Source organism: Cupressus sempervirens, chromosome 8, assembly GCF_028749045.1.
Source record: "Cupressus sempervirens isolate cs-2001-9-10 chromosome 8, ASM2874904v1, whole genome shotgun sequence".
Lineage (NCBI taxonomy): Eukaryota > Viridiplantae > Streptophyta > Pinopsida > Cupressales > Cupressaceae > Cupressus > Cupressus sempervirens.
The window spans coordinates 100,559,778-100,584,774 of NC_143125.1; positions in this window are offsets into that span (position 1 = coordinate 100,559,778).

The window sequence follows — 24,997 nt, forward strand, 5'->3', positions numbered from 1 at the left end:
CTCAGACACCAGGCCAACTATAAGGCATGACCCTTCTTCTTCTCCAGGCTCTGCAAAACCTAGGTGGGTGAACCTCTTTAGATTTGACTATGTGACCAGTGCAATAACCATATTCAAGATCTATAAAAGTAGATGAAACCCCTAATTCTTCTATGCTTGACTAGGAGATCACAAGCATGAAATAGATAAGGACATGACTAGTGAAATTGGAAAGCTAAGTGCGGGTTATACTTTGAATACCTTTTAACATAAAAGGAAAAATTGATTTAATATTGAGAAAAGATAGCATGTTCAATATGCAGAAAAAATTTAATGATCCTACAAATGACCAGTGTCTTATTCATTAGGGCAATCCTACACTCCAAAATTATGCATCCTTGAACATCAATCAACATATGGCATACGTTAAGACATTCATGTTCAGTCTATTCACCTTATGAATTAGACAACAATATCCAATATAACCCATACTTTCTCACATTCTTTTTAATTGAATTTGCAACCTTTTCTGAAACAACAAGAAATTATATGACTCCTTGAGTCAAAGGCAAGCAAACTTCAAACATACAACTGGGCAATTGCAAATAGGTTCAAGATCTTTGTTCTTGAACATATAACATTACAAACTCAATACAAAAGGAAATAGAATTATATTGAAATTCAAAACCTTCTGCACATTGTATTTATCTCCTTGAAATAAGTACATTAGGAATGCATAAAACAAGATAAAAGATCACAGTAGTGTATCAGAACTATCTATGGAATCCACATGCTGTTCATACAAGACATACTGGCTATGTGGTTTTCACAACCTGAGCAGAGCTCTAAGAACAAAAAAAATAGAAAACCAACCAACAACCCCTCTTCCATCTACTCTAGCCTTGGGATCTCGCTTAAATACTGTGAGATGCAACAACCTTCAGGCATAGAGAACTGACAAGTGTCTTTTACAAAAGATATCACAAGTTTGTAATGGCAGAAAAGAAAAAATGATTAACAGAACATTATGTAGATCAAATATTCTCCTATAAGCTTTTTTTTTGTTACCACTTTTTGCTGATTCAACTTTACCACTAATTTGTTGTATGCACAATTGCTAAGACCGCCCTATTAATGACAAAATCAACTTTGAAGAATATGCACCAACCTAGGCCCATGGGTTTTGTCAAGTTGACTACTGAATGAAAATCATCCTTCCTTCCCACTCTTTACTGATCATGCTAGGCTTCAAAAATAATAGAATCATTGCTTAGCATGTAGTACAGAAGCCGAAAAACAATGTGGTTGCTGAAGATAACAAAATAGCGATGCTTTGATCCCCAGCCACGTCTGTTTCCTTAACCAACTTCTTGCCAAAATTTGCCATCCACTAACACAAAAAGGGGGGACACACATAAAATGTGAAAAAGACTATACCCAAAGGTATAAAATCTTCCTCACCCTCTTCCAAAACTATGCACAGGGTCTCAAATATTTATGCTACCCTAGCATCAAACTAAGATACTTTGAAATTTTTTTTAAAAGATGATGTTTTCGCTGAAAAGGTTGTTAGCTTACAAAGTCTATTCCTTGTTCTTATTATCACCTTGGTGACTTGACTACAACACCTGATTACTACCTTTCCTCTATCAAAAAACCATACACAGGCATATGAAGCTAACTATTTTCCTTTTCTAATCCATCCTCTGAAAATAAATAAATCATTTTTCAAAGTGTCAGTATCCCAGAACCAACTGCTCTTAATGAACAATCCTTCCGCTATCCATACCCTCAGACTTAGTGAAATCTTTAGAAACATGTTTTGAATAAATCAACAGGACTGAGAAATGCAGAGACTATGGTATAAAAATTTACCTGAAGCCTTTTCTTTTATCTCTGTAACTTTTTCATTTTATCCTTGAGCCAACTACTTGACACTCGTGCCAAATCTACCTCAATCTCAGCAGTAACTTTTTTCTGTTCAGAGATGATTCACGAATTTCTACTTGCAAAAGTTGATATTGGGAAAATCTCACTTGTTACACCCTATTCTTTACTTTCACACATGAAGGTTTTCATGTCTCATTAATATGCATAATGATACCACCTTCAATAGTAAAATATACACCATTGATCTTGAAGATCTTATAAGTTGAAACTATGAGCATGACGGCTTCAAAATCCACTGGGCAAGCTGGTCCGGAATAACCCAATCAAAATTAGCCATGTGTGCAATTTATCTTTTAGTGGGCGCTTCTTGCTTCTAAGAAATGCAAATGCACAATAACCGTAGATCTGGATTGAATCAATGACCTGAGTCTGCCCCACATGTCACTTTATGTGCTTTCCCGCATTTTGTAACTTCCTCGCATTTTGGAAATGCAGGCCAGCGACCTCCGTTGATGTAAAGAAGATCAACAGTTGATGAAGACAATCTTGAACAACCATTGCACTGTGCCTTTATCACAAAACACGTGACACTTCAAAATGGCATGATTTGGTTAATTGCGATACGGGTCCACAATCCTTTTACTTGCATTATAAAATCATATAGAAATAAAACAATGCGGGCAAACGCTAGCCATTGATGCTAGCTTAGATCGACGGTGATTCAAAATTTCAATAATAGGCGGCCCATCACAATGATCCTGACCAATGAGAAAATACCTTTTATTGCAAGTGTTCTAACAAACCTGACCGCAGCATTCAAAACTTCGGTGCCCATGAGATCGTTACTTCCTCGCTTTTTGGTCCCACTGTGCCATGCATCACAAAGTGGCATGCCCGCAATATTTATCTGCCTCTCATCTTGACAATGAGGGTATGCCTCATCCATTGATCTCACATAGATCGACGATGTTCATAACTTGTCCTCATCGCTTGTACGAGCATCTCCTTCTGTCTTCATAAGGGACATATGTTGCTTGTGCACTTGCCCGCATTTTGTAAGTTCCTCGCATTTTGAAAATGTAGGAATGCATGGTCTATTGATCTGAACAAGATCTACAATCGCCGAGACTTGTATGGTAAGTTTGAACAATAACTTTTTGGATTTAGAAATGTGTAAAACATGATTACCTTATACTTCAAACAGATTTGATCAAAACATTATTTCAAGTCTGCCTAAGGTTTTAAAAAGGCATGCCCTGAGCAAGAAAATGAGAAGGGACTAAAGGATTTCAAAGGATGTGGTGGATTTGTATAAAGTAATAGGTTCTTGACTAATTTTTGCATATTAAATGGGGTAGAAAGTAGATTTAGGATTTGTTCAAAATAAGACTTTGTCATATGACTCAGAATGACAAATTATCATAATGGAAGGCTTAGGCAAACTGAATGAAAAGTGTTGGAGACATTGAACACCTTAAGGATCTTAAAATGACAGCTGAGTGCACATTCAATTATGGGCATTCATAGGGCTTAACTTTCTCAAAATTTCAAATAGATGCTCAAAATGGGAATGCAATTTTGAGTGCCAACAATACCTATGGTCATAGGACAAAAATTGTCAAATGATGATTCTGCTAAGGTGAATTAAACAATGTATAGGTCTATGATTGGTAAATTGCAATATGTAGTACATTGGTCAGTGCAAGAAGTTGGGTCTCACCATTGGCCAAAAAGTGGAAGCTTTTTTCCTATTTTTGAAATATTTTGTTAATTGATGCGAAAATTTGAGCCACTTAGAGACTATTTATAAAAAAACTTCAGCAATAAAAATTGTAGTGCTTGAAATCTTCTTTTTGAATATGTAATTTATTTCTATACCCATATGATAATTTTTTTTTTTTGTATGGATCTTTAAAAACCACTTTTTCAAAATGCTTGCTTCAGGACCATACCATGCTCGTGTACGAACACCATAATTTGACACAAATAAATGAATTTTTGTAAATCCTTTTAAATGGAGTTACCTAACACACCAAAGATTGATGAGAATATTTTTCTTGAATTTTTTAATAAATATTTTTTAAAATTAATTTTTAATTGGCTATAAAAGAAAATTTTAAAACCTCTCGTGTACGGACACCATAATTTGATCAAAATTTCACTTTTTTCAAATTTTTTTTTAAAACTTCAAAAGAACTGAATGTAGATTGATGACATATAACTTAATTTAAGCAAAAATAAAAAATAAAAAAGTTATTAACATTTTAGTTAACATTGCTATCTTACATTTAGATACCACCTTTGATTAAAAAATAATAAAAAAATAGTAAATAAAATTATAACTGTATAAAATTTATATTTCTAAAATTAGGACAGTGAGAGCTCTAATGGGTTTTTGTTTCGTAAAAAAATTTGATCGGAAAGACCCTCTAAAAATTATGGCAAGGCATGAATTTGTCAGTTCAATGCCCTAGCCAAATCTTTAGAGGCCAAGGCATAGGCTTGGTCTCACCAAGCTTGTCCCAAACCAGAATCTGAGGTAGGAAAAAAAATCCCACCTCATGTTGTAAGAAATGAGCACCCATTATTTGAATTTCAAAAAATGGGTACTCGTTTTGAAAAGCTAAAAGTGGCATGTAAAATTCGTCAAAAAGTTAAAAAATTGAATTTTTAAGAAACGGGTACCCATTTTTACTTTTAAAAAATGGGTACCCAATTTTTAAAAAATGGGTGTCCATTTCTTAAAAATTTAAATTTTTAATTTTTTTAGAAATGGGTACCCATTTTTTGAAAATAAAAAATGGGTACCCGATTTTTAAAAATAACAAGTGGCCATTTTTTAAATTTAGGGCCGGGCACCCGAGCCAAAAATGGGTGCCCATTTTTTAAAATCGAGTACCCATTTCTAAGAGGTCTCATTTCACGGATTTGACTTCCACAGAATTGCGACCCAACTTTGTGCATTCACCCACATAACAGACTTGATATTGCATTATCTATAGGGATAGTTGCAAGATTCTCTGCTAATCCTAGGGAGAATTATTTAAGGGCTATGAAGAAAATAATGAGATATCCAAAAGGAATAGAAGAGTTTGGTCTATGCTACAAGAAGAATGAAAATTTTGAATTGAGAGCCTACACTATTGTTGATTGGGTTGGAAACATTGATGATAGAAGGAGACCAATGGAGGAGCATTTTTCATAGGCAAGAGACTAGTTACATGGACTAGCAAGAAACAAAGTTGTATTTCATAATCTACTATTGAAGTTGAAAATATTTCTACTATTGTAAATTGTACAAACATTATATAGATCAAATAGCCACTCAAAGGAATGAAGGAAGAAATGATAAAGCCAGTGATACTTTATTGTGATAATACAAGTGCTATCAATATATCAAAGAATCTAGTAATGCACACAAAGACAAATCACATTGCAATCAAGTATAATTAATTGAGAGAGTTAGTTCAAGATAAAGAGGTAAAGATGGAATATGTGAATACAAAGGAGAAAATTGCTAATATCTTCACACAACCATTACTTAAGGATGCTCATGAATATCTAAGAGGTAAATTGGGGGTGACACCCCTATCAAAGGCTATCTAAATAACAAGAGGAGTGCTCTACATCAAACAAGCTAATATTCATGTGTGTATACATTGATGCAGATGATCTTAGTTTAGAAGCTTCCTAAAGTAATCATAGAATTGAAACTTCAAATTAGTCATAAGCAAGGTGATAGAGGGAGAAATTGAAGAAACTAAAAATGCATATATCTACATGTTTAAGATGACAAATTTATGGCATTTCTTTGGCATTGTTGTCAAAGAGGGAGATATTCCACTGATCAAAGAGCGAGATAGTTCAAGCTAGTATGATTAATGAGAAATAGAAGATATCAGAGATATCAAGAGATTTAGATGATTTTCATAGAGATAGAGAAGAATATAAGATAGAAGGAATTATAAGAAAGAGTGAATGTTGTAACCTAATCAGAAGATGGAAGTTGTTGATAGAGGGGGAGATATCAATACAATTTTTCTTTTTGGTATTGTCTTACTATTTTAACCTAGTCAGTTTTGTTGATTTGGTTGATCAGTTTGGTTTGCCATCAATGCCAAAGAGGGAGATTGTTGAGATGCGATTGAAAAGATCATTGTTGAGAAAGATCATTGAAAGAAGGAGATTGTTGAAGAAGACTATGTGTTCCAATCATTGTTTTATCAGTGATTTCAAACCAACTATTTGCTAGTAAGACAATTTCTTATAAGATTCAAGTACTATCATTTAGTTGATTGATGAAGAAGATTTGATCAATAAGAGGTAATAATAGCACCTAGAGGAAAGGTTGAGTTTTGATTATATAATAAATTACAAGGATCATTTAAGATAGTGATGACATGATGTATTCATAATCTACTTAAGATTACAAAGGATGGGTACACTTAGAAAGTTCAGATGGACAAGTTACACAAAGTTTGTCTACCAAGCTTGACCGAGTGGACAGTAGGTACTGAGAAAAGTCATAGTAGGTGTGGACCAAAGTTAGTCCAAGATGAGAAGAAAATTAGTTGGAGCCAAGTAAAAGTTCATTCTATTGTATGCCACGAAAAATAGTTGATGCCAAGTAAAACTTAGTTGATGTTGAGCACCAATAAACTTTAGTAAGTATAGAGTAATTTCACAGCTAATGCCAAGAAACACAAAATGTATTGAGCATTAGAAGGTTGATAATGTCGAGTTTCTACATTATTTAAAATATCAAAGATTTGATGAATCTAAGTTGACAAGTTTGTTTTCTTGGATTTTGTGAATAAGGTGGAAGATAAGGTTGATTAGCTAGTGGTAGAGAGTTCAAGGTAAACTATTTTAAGACAAATTTAAATGGATTCTAGGAGAAGTTTCTAGAATAGATATCAAATATGGGGTAGATACATTATATCCTACCTAATCCATTTGAACCCTAAAATCTGGATGATGGAAAATGAGTGGAAAAATATCTTAATTTCCTATCTGTAAGAGTGTCTAGTTGTGAACCAAAGTTGTTATGTTCAAGAACCTAAGGGAGACAAAGGAGTCAAGGGTTTTTCTTCATCAAGTGACCTAAGAGAATCTAGTCTACAATGACATGTTAAGAAAGAAGGCTTAAGGAGATGAATGCTTAAAGGGTGAGCAAGCTATCAGAGCTACAATGCATGAAGGGCAAGAAGAATTGAGGATTACATAGAGATCTATAATCTGCAACAAAAGTTGTAAGTTGTATGAGATCAAAACTCTACTCTTACTCTCTAACAATTGTATCAATCCAGGGTAAATGCTTTGGATGAAGGTTGACCTAACTGTCATTTGTAAATCCTTTAACTGGGTGGCATTTCAAGTGAATGACATAAAGTCCTCTAACAAGACTCACTTCTAACAGGGTGATTAAAATCTTTTAACAGGGTCACATTTAACAGTGTGTATTGTAACCTTTAACAGCGTTGGACTTTCATAGGGCATCACTTCGAAAAAGTTATAAAGAGTAGCATGTTACTGGTGGTTTTTTTGAGATTACATTTCCATGTAAATCATTGTGTCAAGTGTTTTGATGAATCTGTTATGTTTCATGCTTTACATTTATACAAGTTGATTTGATAGTAACCTAAAAGGTTTTAGTGATTGCATAATCTTATAAATGCATGCATGAGAATAAATGTTTTATGGGTTCACTAACCTATGAAATTTTTTATAACTGGGATTGATTCACCCCATGCCCCCTTGCTTCCTACCTCAGTTATTCTGAAGTATTCAAATAGATATATGTGTTGAGTTACTAAGCTAGTTCATGTATTCATGATTATTTATATGATGATATATGTATATTCATTTAGTGACTTTCAATTATTTTATGATGTTAGAGGAATGATTTATATGCAATTTCTATGGTTACTTACTCCATACTTGCATGTGTATGGTGTACTTATTTGTTTTACTTTATGATTGACCTTCTTGATATGGTTAAGGGAATGAGTCATAGTCACCTACTAGTCAAGATCTACACAATGTACAAATTTTCGCAATTGCATGTTTCATTTAGAATATATGAGTATGTACATATGTGGATTTTATGTAGATTGTAGATATCGGGTATTGACTTCCTTGAATTGCCAAGATAAGCATACCCTATCATAGTATCTCAATGGTATATGTGGGGAAATAAATATTGAGTCCAAATCTTAACTTAAGCCAATTTTCCTAGAAAGTAGAACAAGTATTTGAGTTGTTTACTGGTAAAAATTTGTAAAGTGATGATAATTCATGATTTTGACCCTAGAGAGTGATTATGTTCCTTGTCATTTGGTTGAGTTGTCGTATTTGGTTTGATGGGTATGTTGTGTTCTGTTGTTATAACTGAATCAAATTGAAAGATAATTAAATAATTTAAATTAAAGGGAATTTTATAAGAAAAGTGGATAATTAATTATATTTAATTATTTGAGAAATTAATTAAATCAAAGAATTAATTTTATAATATTTTACTAAAGTTATAATTTTGGCATATTTATGTTTATTTAATTTAATAATTATTATTTTAGAGTTTTATTTTAATAATAAACTCTAAATAATTATTTAATATCGTAAGTTGAATTAATAAATATATTATTTAAATGTCTCATGATGAACTAGAGAGAGAAAGCATAAATTTTAAAAAAATTATTTTAATTAAATTGCATAAAGCTTATGCATTAAATTAAAATATAATAAATTAATTAAAGAGAGAAAGAAAATTATTTAATAAAGATATTTCAATAAATGGCAAAAAAGTTGTGCATGAAATTAAAATATAATAATAGATAAAAATCAATGAATCTTCTTGCATGATTGCACAATCAAAGCCCTAAATTTAGGGGAGAACTCTTTATCAAAGATCTAGACATCATTTTGAAAGAACAGAGGTTATGGAGGAGAAATTTTTGGAGAAGGGTTTCAAAAAAAGGGGATTATTTGTGTGCTACATGTGATTGTCATTTTTGCATCAAATCTAGGTAGGATCTCATGGTTTATTTGTATAGTGCTTTTCATTCTTCGAACTTTTGTCTTCTCCATGTCATTGCGTTTTTCAATTTCAAAATTTTATTTGGGTTGAAACCATTGTATGCAAGTTTATTATTCTTCATTTTGAAATCATCCATATATGGATTCTTAATTGGAAACGCTCATTTGATTAATTTTGTAATTCATAGATTGAATCAGTTGAGAAATCTATTGTCCTATTAGATCTACATTTGAAAATGAATTGAAATATATATAGTTATATTTGTCATGTGGTAATCACAATTTTAGATATGGTGTTATTTTTTTTGTTTTGGGGGCGGGGGGAGGCGTTGGTTTGGAACTTTTGGTTTTATAAAATTAATTACTTAAAGTTTTTGGAAATCAGATCTATATGGGGGTGGGGGGCTCTTTTTATTAAAAAAAAAAATTATTATTGTGGACAAGGGCCACCACACCCCCACCCTCCTTTTTATTTCCCTTGGCTATCATAACAACGATTGGTGTAGCAATAGCTACCAAGGTAGTGAATGCTATTAGCAACAAAGCCACTAGATAGCTTTCCCAACATTTCGGATGCAATTCATATCACATGTAGATATTTACATTTTTTAATTATTATTTAATTTATTTTATATTAATAATGTTTATTAATATTAATGGTTATTAATTAGTTTTTATTATTACTAAATTATTAAATTTAATAATTGTTTTTCTTAATAAATAATATATTATATATTATTTTATTATTAGTAAAATAATTATTGATAATAATAATTTATTAATAGTTAATAAATTTTTAATAATAATAGTTAATTATGAAGTTAGTATTATTTTGATTGATAATTTAATATGTTATAATTTTAATAGTTTGATAATTATTTTTTATTTTTTATAATAATTATTAAGGGACTGGTTATAAGTTTATTCTTAAAAATTCAAAAATATAATAATATTTTTTAAATTGGAGAATTTTTAATGGCTATTGGTGTTATTAATTTGATAGTTCATTTTTATAAAACAATGGAGTTTTATATTTAAATGACTTCTAAATGAATTGTTAAGTATTTCTAAGATCTTGTAAACTCAAGAACCTTTAATAAATATATCACTTCAAAAAGATAGAAACAAAAACCTAGCTTGTATTTCAAATCTAAGGTTTGGAAATGAAAACAAAAAATAAAAATTGAAATAGTGATTGTATATCAAACTTTTCTACTTTGAAAACCAAATGGTCTATGAAAATGGTTGTTAAACTTATGTTGATATGTATGATGTATCTTGTGTTGGTTGTCAGGTAAATAACTTAGTACTTTTGGTACTTTGGTAATGAAAACTAGAACCTTGTTTGTACATCGAAAATTCTTGTGTTCTAAAATCCCTATCAAAGTATAATACTTTGAAAAGAAGAAAATTGTTGACAGGTTGTGTATTGAATTTTGTATTTTGTAAACAAATTGAACTATGAAACAATGTTTAAACAACTTCAAATGAATTAGTTGAATCATCTAGGAGTCTATTGAACTCACAAACCATAGTGAATTTGGTAGTTAGAGGAATGTAAACTGAAATGAAAAACATGAACTTTGATTGGAGTTGAAAACTCTATTAATTGTAATACTTTGAAATGGGAAAACTAAAACCCTAATTCAGAACATCAAATCTTGTGCTTGAAAATTAAAAGAAGAATTTGAAAACCTATAAATAAAAGTTAAACTTGTGTGGATTCCCAAAATCCATTGAATTATGAAAATGAATTTTGTATGTACTCTTTATGACATTTGATTTACTAATGTTGGGTTTCTAGGTTGACTTAGCTTTGGCAAGTCAAGATGTTTAATAGAGGCTTGGAAGTTTTGTTCTATGATGTCATGATGATGTTTTGAATTTTGATCTTTTATACCTAACCATGGTGATGTGTCATGTGTATGCTATGATGAGCTTGATCAAATATTTCGATGTGCTTTCTAGTTCTTGTGTATAACTAAGCTGGATGATATGTCTTTCATAATATAACCTTTGAGTCTTTGATTAGTTATCTTTGGACTACTTCTTATTTACTTGTGTAGGATTGAGGTGATTAAATGATTTATTTTTTGCAATGTCGTCTCATGACATGGTTTGGTTTATTTTTACTTGATTTTGGATTAGTCCTTTTAGTATGATTATATTGGTGAATTTTGTGATTTAGATCAGTGATATTTTCTATATTTTCTAGTTTCTTGCGTAAGAAGTAAAGTGTGGTTGATAGTCATTTGAGATCTTTTTCTTTTGTTGAGCTTAGGGTAGGTGATCTATATGTCATGTTGGGAAGTGTCTTGATATGGAGACCAAGACCCTAAAGAGGTTGGTGGGTAACCCATTGTAGGATATTTTAATAAGTGATAACATTTTATTAAATGGGTTTAAAATAAATTAATAAGATATTTGTACCATGAAAAGTCACTAGGGCATCTGAAGTATTAAAAGACTACCAAGGTAACCTTAGAGATGACTTGTTAGTATGCCTTAATATACAAAAGGATACTGATGCCACATAGAGACACTAGGGGGATCTAGAGACTGTAGTGGTTGCTAGGTAACCTTAGAGTTGGTTCATGCAATGACACTTGCCCACTTGCATAGTGTATTTCCTCCATGTCTGTGTCACCTCTAGGATTAGTTGATACTTGTGTCTTGGTACCCTTTGAGATAGTTCTCTTTTAGGTGATTCCTTGAACCTAGATGTTAATTTTGACTTGTGAGTTTTTATTGCATTTGGGACCTAAGACTATCTCCTCAATGCACTAGGAGTGGATCCTTTTGGGTTTCACAAGGTCAGGTGGAAGTGCATTTTACTTTTATCATTTCAAGATCCAACATTTTGATGTTGCAACTAGAGTTCCTGTTCTATACTCTCTTTCATTTTGTTTCTTATGTCCTATGATAGATGGTTGTATTGTATTGTACTATATTTTATTTCATATATCTTATAAGATGATGTAATCTATTTTACCATGTAAATTACTTAAGCCTTTCATACCCTATGTCTTGTACAGTGGATGATTGTGCATTCTTATTATTGCCAAGTGGCATCCTATAATTGTATATTGTTTTAAATGGAATTTGTTCTTGTAGTTATTCTTTAATATGGATGTGTTATATATTGATTTTAGAATTAATTAAACTTAAATGTGATTCAACATCATAGGACCCTTAAGAATTGTAATCTATTTTATGGTATGTGCTTATGTGTATATTGATGCTTCCACTATATTTTATCTATTTTTGTTAAGTTATTATCTTTCAAAAAAAATGTTTGACAAAATTAGTGAAACTTTAGATTGATTTATTTTGGGTTCTCTGGCTAGGCATTACATCTAGTATCAGAGCCCAAGTTTCTACATTGTTAGCTCTAGGTATATTGGAATGCCACTAGTTGTTAACTAGTTGAACTAAAATGAAACTTAAACAGTATTATGTATCTATTACAAACTTGATCACTTGAACTAGTTGCACTAAAATTACAAGTAAACAGTGTTATCTATCTTTTGCAACTTTAACACTTGGAAACATCAAACTTTAGACTTCATACCTAAAACATAGCAAAAGGAAAAACTTGCAAGTTGGATTTCAAACATGTTTTCTTATGATTGTGCTTTAAGATGGTATGTCTTTGATCAATTTTGTGAGTGTTTTTGTTATTCTTTACTTTTGATATATGTTTTTTATTAGATAAATAGGTTTTAATTTTTATTTATGTTTATACATTATAACTTTTATGTTTTCCAAAGGATTTAGAGATGTTGATATTTGTTTGGAGTGTTTTAGGTGATCTATTTTAGTAATTGTTCAAAACATGAATTTTGGATCAATATGGTTTTCAGTTAATTATTAAACTAGAATTATATTGTTCTATGTGATTGAAAATGTATGCATAGTTAATATATTTGTATTATTTTCTTAAATGATCTTTTGTTTTGAAATTATAGATAATACTCTTTGACTTTTAGTTACCCTAGTCATTCTAGTAGGCTTCCAAAAGTAAGTGTAAGTCTAAGAGGACTGGATGTAATCCCTAACCCAAATATAGTCTTATATTTCTTGTAGGCTTTCAAGAGTAGGTCTAAGTCTAAGGGGAGTGGATGTAATGCCTATGACTAGTTCACTTTTCAATTATATTGCCAAATTTTGTAATGCCCCACCTGGAGATCCTTGGAAACAAGGATGAAATACAAGAAAGATAATTTTTTTAAACAAGTGTAAGTGCACATGACAACAACATACACGGATCACAAAGATCACAATTGAAGATAGACAATCATCCAAACACCAATAGATCTCCAAATGCCACTAACAACCAAAACATAAATAAGAAACCAAAAGAGATCAACCAAGCTGATAGAAAAATGTTGACTCCTAAAAAATTGGCTAAGTCTAAAATTCTAAAGTCCTAAAATTTGGCTAAGTCAAAATTTTTGAAGCCCTGAAATTTCCTAGAATCTTTATCTTAGCTCGTAGAGGTTTCGAACCTATCTCAAATGAATCATCACATATATTAAAATATATCTTAAGTATAAGGAATTAAAAAAATTAAATATAATTTTTTATACTTAAATGATATATTTTAAACCCCTTAGAAAATCTATTTTGAACTAGGAAGATATAAAACCAAAAAGGGTACCCAGAAGAAATTTTCAAACTCTTCTTTGACAAGCCTAGATAGCTATTATTTTTCACATGAATCCCAAGAATACCAATACTCATGCAAATATGTGTTAGTTCCATGCAAAGAAGTTCCTTCTTGTGTGAAGAGTTGCGACCAAAACACCTAGACTAGTGTAGGGTTTCATATGAGGAAGTGCCTAGCCATGCGAAGAAACCCACCACACTGCATGAAGACTTGCATCCTCACACAATAAAGTACAATCTTGCATGAGAACTTAAATCAGCATGCAAACACAAAAAGCAATAAAAAGCTAAGGAAACTACAAAAGAAGTTCCTCCACACTAGGGAGTACTAGATCCACATTTTGAGGCAAGAACACTCAAATCATAACTGACAGATAAAAATTTGAAAGCAAAGTTTAACCATCTAATCAATAGCGAAGGGAAGAACAGAAAGGAAACATCGTAGTGTACTGAAAGAAACATCACATTTAAACATAATTAATATCGCAATGAGAAAAATAACCAAACTAAATATGCAGTTCCTCCCAACCATCAATAGCATCATAAGACCAACATGGGCCCTAGCCATCCCTCGTGTGTAACATCCCAAGCCATTGATCAAATCATTAGTACTATCATGATAGGGACATCACTACTAAATATGTTAAAACATAAGCATAAAGAAATCTAACATGCTAGTAGTAAAGCATAAGAAAATCCTACAAAGTAGATAACATCACCTATCACATGCTAATCATCATAATAAGGAATGCATCAAAACTAAGATCATCTAAGCATGATAAACAAGCATTGCAATGAAAGTATAAGTCAGAAGAAAGCATACTCTAGAACTTGAAGTACCAAGTTAACACATCCAACAATGGTTGCACTAGGACAATAGACCATTTTTGTACACTAGTCCCTAGTATTGGTGAAGGTAGTGATGCCTCCCAACAATGTGGCACCCATAGGTCCACACGCACCGTGTTGATGGAGATAATGATTTGACCACAAATACATGCAAAGAAACAACCATGGCTAACACACACACCACACAGTATGATGACTAAAGCCAAGACAAAGACAATGCATAAATTATAGGTCCTAGTTAGACATCTCAAAGGGCTACTAAGTAGGGGCTGACATCATGGAGAGTCGGTTGGCATCCAAAAGCCCAAGCTTAGATCATGTGTGGTAAAAATCTTACGGTACTCTCTTGGAACCATCACATGAATGTAGAACTTCTCATTATCTTAAGATTTATTACCATCCAATGTCTTATTTAGTTATCACTTATATAAAGCTTCCTCTACCAACCGGTGGCACCATGATCTCTAGTCTACAACATAGAAGCCCCCTCGATATGCTACCCTACGCTAACCATGCTCATCCAACAATGAGTTCCTTTAGGCATACAAATTCCCAACCTAACCCAAATGATCACAACTTCTGGAACTACCATGGAAGATCGAGTATTGTAGGTCACCTGAAAGATGTACTCATGTGTAGTGCACCACCATCATGAAGATCAAAGCATACGGACTGGATGAGAACACCAATAGAAAGTTAATCAACTAGATACATAATTGGGATGATAGACGCTACATGCATCCCAATGCAAAATTGAAGTGCAATAAAGGTTCGACTAACATCCAAATGAATCATCCAAGCTCGTGACCAAACTCATGCCAAGAAAACCTTAAAAAAATGGGTGGCACACAAAATGAGGTAAACACCCCAAATTTTGGAAAAATTTTGGAATCAAAACCCAAATGCCTCATGGGTGAAAAAACCTCAAAAATCTAATAATAAATGAGTTTGGACACTATATGCAAGAAAAACCAGCATAATGGCTCAAAAATCCAAACCCCCATCCCTAAAATAGGAAAAATGTTCATACCCAACCAATTGGACAAAACTAGCAAACAAAAATGGAGGGGAACACTTGTTCTCAACCTCCTAACATATGCTACAAGAAACAAAAGCTAAAATAGAGCAAAAGAAATAAAATAGAAAGTCCCTACCTGACAGCAAAAGGGGTAGAATCTGTAAACAATCTCATAAAATAAATAACTAGCTAAAACTGCCAAAAGTGGCATCAAAGCAAGGTCTCTCTGAGCTGGATCCAATGAGACTGACCTCAAAAAAATCCAACACTCATAGCTCCTAGAAAAAATAGAAAATGAATCCTCCAAAAGAGGATTTCCAAAATAGCTCTCAAATTTCTATTTCTAAAAAGTTAGAAGAGAGTAATGAACTCACTTTTCCAATACTTAATCACTTTTCGAGTGAATAGTCGACTATGAAAAATAGCCAACTGGACTAGCTAAACTCTAAATTGACTCAAACAAAAATAGGTTATTATCTATAATAGAAATTCACCTAAGGAAAAGCTGGCAGAAATTAAATCCCAAAAGATTTAAAATTTGAAAACCCAAAAACACAAAAAATCACTTAACACTTTTGCGACAAAGTAAACCTCTAAATGTATAGACATGCTCACTAGTCGAATCACATAATGCAAATGAGTTTGAATTTACTAATCACCAAAAGGTTTTTATTTAAATAACTTAAAATAAGGATACATTGACCATACTAGGATGACATTAGTAAAATATGAATAGCTGAATCACTAGCAGCATAAGCCACTACCAGGGATATAATTCTTGCACACTAAAACACATGATCAAGTGCAATTGCATATAAAATAATAGCTAAAGCAATTAATCTACTAAATAACTAATTAATCCATTTACACCACTCACATTCATAGAAAGTGTAAAGATACATTAATGTAGTAAACCACCTTAGCATAAATCCATCACATAACATAATCAACAAATATGTCCAATAAACCATATAGCCAGATATCATCATAGATCTACTATCATCTCAAAATAGCAACAACATGCGACTATGATAAACTAAAAAACATAGCAATAAAGCATCTATGGTACTGAATCAAAGTATAACATTCAACCCTCAAGTCATCTCAAAGTACATAAAACAATAAGTGTATCAAGTATCTCTTGAATCAAAATAGACAAGGTATAGACTGCAAACATGAGAGGCATTACAAATTATTTTAGGTTAGTTTACTAATTGTGTTTTATGATTATCAGTACTTGGTTATCAAATTAGATTAAATTTATTTCATATTTAGTTGATATATGTGTTGAGTTAATAAGTTAGTTCATGTATTCAAGATTATTTCTATGATGATATATGTATGTTCATTTAGTGAGTTTCAATTATTTCATGATGTTAGTTAGAGGAATGATTTATATGTAGTTTCTATGGTTACTCCATACTTGCATGTGTATGGTGTACTTGTCTATTTTTCTTTATGGTTGACATTCCTTATATGGTTGAGGGAGGGAGTTGTAGTCAATTACTAGTTGAGATCTACATGATGTACCACTTCCCACCATTGTATTTTTAGTTTAGAATATATGAGTATGTACATGCATGGATTTCATGCAAATTGTACGTATTGGGTATCGACTTCTTTGAATTTCCTAGATAAGCATGCCCTATCATAGTATCTCAATGGTATAAGTAAGGAGACAACTCTTAAGTCCAAGTCCAAAGCTAAGCCAATTGTCTTAGAAAGTAGGAAAAGTATTTGAGTTGTTTACCCATATGAATCTGTCAAGTAATGAGATTTCATGATTTTGAACCTAGAGTGTGATTGTGTGTCTTGTCTTTCTGTTGAGTTTTAATATTTGGTTTTATCGGTCTGTTGTGTTTCTCTAAGGAGATTTATTACAAATTTTTCTGATATTAGTAGACCTATTTCTAAATTTCTCAAGAAAGGAGCTAGTGTCAATTGGGATGGTGAACCTTCATAGGCATTTCAAGATATTAAGACTATTATAAAGAATGCCCCAATCCTAAGGACTCCTAACTTCACTAAGCCAATGCACATATTTTCTTTTGCATCTTTTCACACTGTAGGTATAGTTTTGTTGTAAAAGAACGAGGAAGGATATGAACAACCCATTACTTTCTTTAGTAAGTCATTGTAGCTTGCTGCACTAAAATATGAGATAAATGAGAAATAAGCATATGCTTTACTAAAGGCTATTAAGGCACTAAAATGCTACTTGATAGGAGCTATTGTCATTGCATTTGTGCCTAGTGCTACTGTAAAGGATATTTTTTCTCAATAATAAGTATTAGAAAGAAGTTGTAGGTGGATCAAGAAGATCCAAGAATTTAACATTCAGATACAGATAACAAAACGAGTAAGAGGTCAAGGTTTATCTAAACTCATGGCTTGATCTAATTTGGATGCTAATCAAATAAATTTGGTAATAGATGACCTTAGATCTGATTCATGTCACATGGATCCCTATGACTGGTATGCTAAGGTTATCCATTATCTACAACATATGGACGCTCCACCTCATTTGACTAAAAATGAGAAGAGGGACACTAAATTAGAAGCCATTAGGTACATAATTATTCAAGGTAGCTTGTGGTGGAGAAATTTTGATTGAATACTACTTAAATGTGTTTATCAAGAAAAAGCTAAAGAAGTCCTAAGTGAAATACATGTTGGAGTGTGTGGGGGATATTATATGTCCAAAACCACTGCACATAATGTGATGAGAGCTAGATTCTGGAGGCCATCCCTTTTTAAAGATGCTCAAATCATGGTTAGGAAATGTAACACCTATTAAAGGTTTCCTAGAAAACTAAAATTCTTATGCAATACTCCCTTGAAGCCAATTGAGGATCAAGAACCTTTTCAGCAATGAGGTATGGATTTAATAGGTAAGATCTCTTCTAAATCTAGAACTAGCTACTCCTAGATTTTAGTTTCTATTGATTAATTCAAAAAGTGGGTAGAAGCCATCCTTAAAAGAAATGGAACTAGTAAAGTTGTCAACAATTTTTTGCTAAATAATATTATTTCTAGGCTTGTTTGCCCTCGTAGAATTGTAACAGATAATGCAATGTTCTTTAGATCTAAGGAATTCATAAAATTGTGTGGCAAGTATGGAACTACAAGATCAACATCCTTGCCATATCAACCACAAGGAAATGGAAAAGCTGAATCCAGGAATAAAAGCCTGTTAAAAGTCATTAAGAGGACTTTGGGTGATAACAAGAAGGCATGGGATTCCAAGTTGCCACTAGCAATATCGATTGATAGAGTGACCATGAAGAAGGCCATTGGAGTAGCCCCATTTGATTTAGTATATGGAATTCAGGCAATAATGCCTCAGAATAACTTGGTAGGACTCTATAATTACATCCAGTTATGTGATGGAGAAATTATAGATGACATGCAAGAGAGGCTGGATGAGCTTATAGGATTAGTAGAGACAAGAAGAGAAGCATCTTTAAAGAACCAAAAGTTGCAACTACAAGTGAATACATTATATGATAAAAGGACAGTGAGTAAAAAGTTTGAAAGTGGAGATTTAGTCCTAATGTGGAATGCCAAAATTGAAGATAAAGGAAAACATGGGAAGTTGGATCCCATATGGTTGGGTCCTTATTTGATTGAAAGTACATGGGGAGAAGACTCATATATTCTCAAGGATTTGTTAGACAACATTCTTGAACTGGTAGTTCATGGAAAGTTCTTGAAGGGGTATTTTTCTTGAAAAAATACTTGTTTCTTCCATGAACAATACTTTAGGGTTTTCTTGTACATTTGTAAATCCTTTTGTCTTTGTTCAGTTTCTTGTATATAGTTTTCATGTGTTTGTTGTTCTCCTAGAGTGGTCTATTTGTAGGGAATCTTTGTGGTCTACTTCTCACAAAATTTTTGAACCCTCATTTGAATCAATAACAATCTTCCCAGATAGAGCCACTATTGGTCTATTTTTTTGCAAGAAAATTTCCCTAATCTAGGTACAAAAAATAAGAATATAATCCTTTAATGGTGACTAGTGTTTTTGGACTTTGGTCCTCTAGATTTGTTAGACTTTGAACATTTGTGAAACCCTAGGTCTTGTTCCTTTTAAAAAATTTCAGACACAAAACCTTTTTAAAAAAATTTGTGAATATTATTTGAATAGTTCAAATCTTTCGTGGCCCCCTATGCCATTTTACCTCTTAATGTATACCATCTAATCAATGCAAGATCAATGGAAGTCACGTTGTTAATATCAAAAGATGCAAGTGTGTTACCCTATGCAACATAGTGATTTCTATAAATTTGAAGGGTAGTGCCATAAATTGGAGTTGTGGTGATTAGAGATTGTATTGCATCAGAAGTATTTTGTCAGATTTTTCATGTCAAATCTATCAGAACTAGAAAAGTGATCAGAATGGTGAAGTAAAAAAGGCATCAGTAGAAATCAAAAAAATTTGATTGGTCACCATGTCACTGTCAAAAAATTTGTGCACTTCACTGTTAGTGACATGGTGCCTTCATGAAAAATATAGACGAACAATCAATTTTTATGTTTTTTAGTAACTGTAAATTTCCCAAGTTGAATGGTGCAAGTGTAGTTTTATTTTTATGTTAGAAGCATTAATAAGGGTGATTATGACTTCACTTGCCTTTATCTTTCTGGCACCAAGTTTTGATAAGACATCAAAGGTCACTATGTCACTATTAGGAAATTTGTGATCTTCATTTTTAGCAACATAGCACCTTGATGGAAAGTAATCTTGTGGCTACATTTTTAGAAAGTGGGTCCCAAATGCATGCTCCATCAGATATCAATTATATAGTTTCAAGGACATAGTGGCATCTAGTGAGATACATGTATGCACTAGGAAAAGTAAAGGAATCAGAGGTTGCTATGTCACTATCGTGAAAGTTATGCATCTTACTGTTAGTGACATAGTGCCCAACTAGGAAATAAACACATGATGGGACCAAAGCAATGTGGCAATGTGAGTAGGATTAAAGTATGGATTTATATACTAGTTGTACAGGGGTTTTCTCACATCATCAATAATTTTGACCCAAGCCTCCTTTATAAAAAAATATGAGAGATTCTGATCATTCGATCAAGCTTGGATCAATGATTATCGCTACCTCACTATGGAAAGATGTGCATTTTTTACTCTGCAATATAGAAACTAGGGGACCCACCACATCTTATGTAATTCATATAGTTTCTACACCCTCAGATCAATTTCAAATCTATGATCGTCACTATCTCACTATTGTAAGTTGCTCGAATGATATGTATAGAGACATAGCGACTAAGGGCCCACCATATTTCTCTTAAGTAATGCATCAAATGTCTTCCACATGATCAATGTAGAATAAAAAATTGTTGCTACCTTGCTATAGCAAGGTGCTAACTCTTTATGTATAGCAAGGTAGAGACCTAATGACACATGTCCTTAGTCATCAGTGGGTCCAAACTGAAATGCCAACAATGAAGGAACTATACACATTGTGAAGTCTCATTGGGTTGACTGTAAACATGTCAAGTGGAACATCAGTCATCTTTTGATGCATTCGTAGATCATAGGATTTTTTGAAAATCAATGGTGTAAATTTGAACATAGAAGGTGGTGCCACTCTATACATTTATGAGGAATGAAAGCTTCACGTGTGAAATAAAAATAGAGTATAATATAGAAGATTTTCTTAGTACCATCATATGTGAACAAAGATTTCAAGCCTTTTCTTGAGCAAAAGCCATTATTGAGATATTTGTGTTGAGCTTGACAAGAGTGTGAAGCAAATTTCCATTGTTCACGAAGACATTGCATAATTATAGAAAGAAACAAGCAAAGAATCAAGTAAGTAATTATACTATAATCTCTATAGTGTCTCAGTTCTTCAAATTACAATAAAAGATGCTTCCAAAGAAGGTATTTTTTGGTCAAGAGAATTATTTGGATAGGAATGTCCATGATGATTTTCTTGGGTTGCTCCAAAAATCCACTATTGAAACTGTACAAGTTAAAAAGCTTACTTCACCAAACACTAGGTTGAAAATAGTAGATGGATTGTATGACAAGGGTAATTGGGTTTGAGATGCTAATACCTCTCAAACTGGTCTGGACTTGTTTAAGAAATGATTTTCAAAGAGGAACCTTTTTGCCCCACATGCCAATATTTTGAATTTTGATTTAGGAAGATTGGTGGTTTATAGTATTTTTATGGATTATGATCTTCTTGAAGCTGTGGCAAAGAACTATGAGCAAGCCATTAGAGTAGTAAGGATAATTGATGGCGAAGTCCTAATTATAGTCAACTTAGATGAAATTAGGGAAGTCTTTGGTCCAAGAAGGATACCATTAGGCAAGGTGCACTGAAGGCACATATAGGTAAAATTGGAACTCTGCCACAAATAATAGTAACTTCTAGGTAATCTTTCAAAAGGGCATCCTTCAACACTAGGGTTGTAAAGATATATAGGACCGTGTGCAGAGTTTTTGGGAGAGATGAAGATGAGTTTATGCCTATGGATTTCATGTATATGGTTACTCAAATTTCATCTTTTGGTGTGGACATAATTTTTGATTTTGCTTCTTACTTAGATAAGAAAATTCATAATGGACTAATTTGGATTGCTATGGGCAAGGTTGAATTTTTTTTTTGCCATTATTCTTTGTTGATGCACATGTTTTTATTTAAGGGAGCTAAATATTTTGGTAAAGAAATGGAGTTAAATAGAAAAGAAAATGGAGAAGCCCTACTAGTGTAATTATGGAGTGCAGATATGACATGGGATGTAGAGAATGCTAGCTTTGTTAGGTTTGATAGGTATTTTGCATCCAAGTTGAGATGCCTCATATTGAGTGATAACCCCAAAATCCTTAAGGCACTAATGATTCTCATTAGGCCTATGGATAATCCTAGTGGTTTGAAAGTTTCACACAATTGGGGGGATATCATCCCATACTTTGTTTCTACTATATTCAAAATTTATGGTTTCAAAGAGAGTGCTCATGTACTACCTTACCAAGTGCCCTTCAAGCTAGGAGTAGCTAAGTTTTTGTGGGAGTTGGGAGGAGTGCTAGAAATTTTTTTGTTAAAAATATCAAGAGGGTTGATCTTCTCCACTTGTATAGTGGCACATTATTTTCTTATCACAAAAGGGGGTTGGCTTTCTCTGAAAAAAATTTTGGATCCTTATAAGATGGCTATTTCTCACCTTTATTTTTGTGATTTTGAGGGATTTTATCATTTGGCTCTGAGACACAAAATTAAGCTTGGTGGATCATGAATTCTATTTTCTTGAAGACATAATAAGGAATGAATACTCCTTGCAAGAGTAGGAGACTAGAAAGGAAAAGTGGAGAGTCTTCTCCAAAGTATTGGATTTCATTCATTATTTTGATATAGATTATAGTCCTTTTGACAATGTTGTTACAAATGTAGATAAGATAAATAAAACTATGAATACTTTTCCTAAAATAATGGAGACAATGAATGAAAAAAAGTAATTATTTATTAATTTTAGCTAGATACTTAAGGCTAGGGAAGTAATGAGAAGATTGGGTTTTACTCCCAATATAAGGGTAGGTCAATTAATTATCCAGAAAATGCCAGGGTATATTGTTATTCAAAATAAAAGGACCACTGTGGAAAAGGAAAAACAAATTGTTGAGTCCACCTATGATGTCTTGGAAGAGAGGCTTTCTAAACGCTCCCTAAAAAGGAAAAAAATAATAAGAGGATCCTCATGTTGAGGAATACTCACCCTCATAGACCCCTATGAGAATTGAAGAGGAACGACTCACTAAAGAGAAAATTGGACAATTGTGATTATAAGGCAGAGATTTTGTTACACAATAAAAAATAAATGAAGGAGATCCCCAGGAGACTCTAGTGACAAGTTTTGAGTTGACATTTGCACATTATAGAGGAAGGGAATTAGACCCTGTATTGGAACAAACAAGTCAATGTTTTTTACCAAATGACAATTTTGTTAAATCTAGGGCTTTTTGCCAATTTTCATGGAGAGGTAACATGAGAAAATTTGAAGAGAGATGTAGCAAGCTGAGGATGGAGCATCCCAAGCTATAAGAGGTAGCCCTACAAAATCAAATAAAGGAACATATGATTCAAGAGTTCTAGAATATAACCCCTGAAAAGGGGAGGTAGATGGTCAAGGCCTTAAACATTTTACTATTATCCAATTGGGATATTGTAGATGCATTAACTTTTAATTCTATTTCAAATAAGTTGGATTTCCAAGATCCAAATAAGAAGGAATTCGTAGAAACTAAATTTAGTGAAAACCATGGTGCTCTGGTTATATGGTCATTAAGGAAGGGGTCAAAAGCCACTTGATCACAACTAGATGATTCTGGGTTGATGGGAAATATAGTTGTAAGAAAAGTGGCTGATACTTCTCATGTGCAAATTGCAGACTGGAATGTAGATTCATCTCAATTTGTTTTGGCCACTGCTCAAAATGAAGAAAGAGCCATGTTTGAATTACAGAGTAAATGTGAAAGTGTCCTTGAAGCTTACAATAAGGAAGTTCAAAAGAGGATAGAACTTGAAATTAAATTAATAGGGAGGTCTAAAAGACCTAGAATAACATATCCTCACCCTTCAATGGAGCCTTTTAAATCCAATCCTCTCATATATATGTTAGATACCCCATAGAGGCCACATTATTACACTACTGAAGACTTTGAAGAAGAAAAGAACAAGCTATGAGCCTTACATGTAGATTTTAATGTAGAATATGAAGATAAATTGAGAAAGGCTCTCACATATTTGGGGGACAAAATTGAATGGCCATTAGTTTACGATCAGTTGGCTAGAGTGATAAGAATTTGGGAAGAACTAAAAGCAAGTGATGAGGCTCTGAAGCCTATTGTGAATAAGTGGGTAGGAAGGAGGAAAGAAATAACATTTTTACGTTTTTCTATCAGAAAAGTCTCATATGATCAAATTTAAAAAAACTTATAATATTGTTTCTGCTCTTCCTAATTTTGATGATAAGAGAATTCATCTATAGAGAATAATAGGTGCCTATTTGAAAAAATATAAGAGGAAAAAGTTTAGTTTGTTTCCTCATGCCCTAGATAGGAGAAATAATTTGAGAAACAAAGATGAATGGGATAAGGAACTTGATGATTACCCCATAGAGGCCACATTATTACACTACTGAAGACTTTGAAGAAGAAAAGAACAAGCTATGAGCCTTACATGTAGATTTTAATGTAGAATATGAAGATAAATTGAGAAAGGCTCTCACATATTTGGGGGACTAAATTGAATGGCCATTAGTTTATGATCAGTTGGCTAGAGTGATAAGAATTTGGGAAGAACTAAAAGCAAGTGATGAGGCTCTGAAGCCTATTGTGAATAAGTGGGTAGGAAGGAGGAAAGAAATAACATTTTTACGTTTTTCTATTAGAAAAGTCTCATATGATCAAATTTAAAAAAACTTATAATATTGTTTCTGATCTTCCTAATTTTGATGATAAGAGAATTCATCTATAGAGAATAATAGATGCCTATTTGAAAAAATATAAGAGGAAAAAGTTTAGTTTG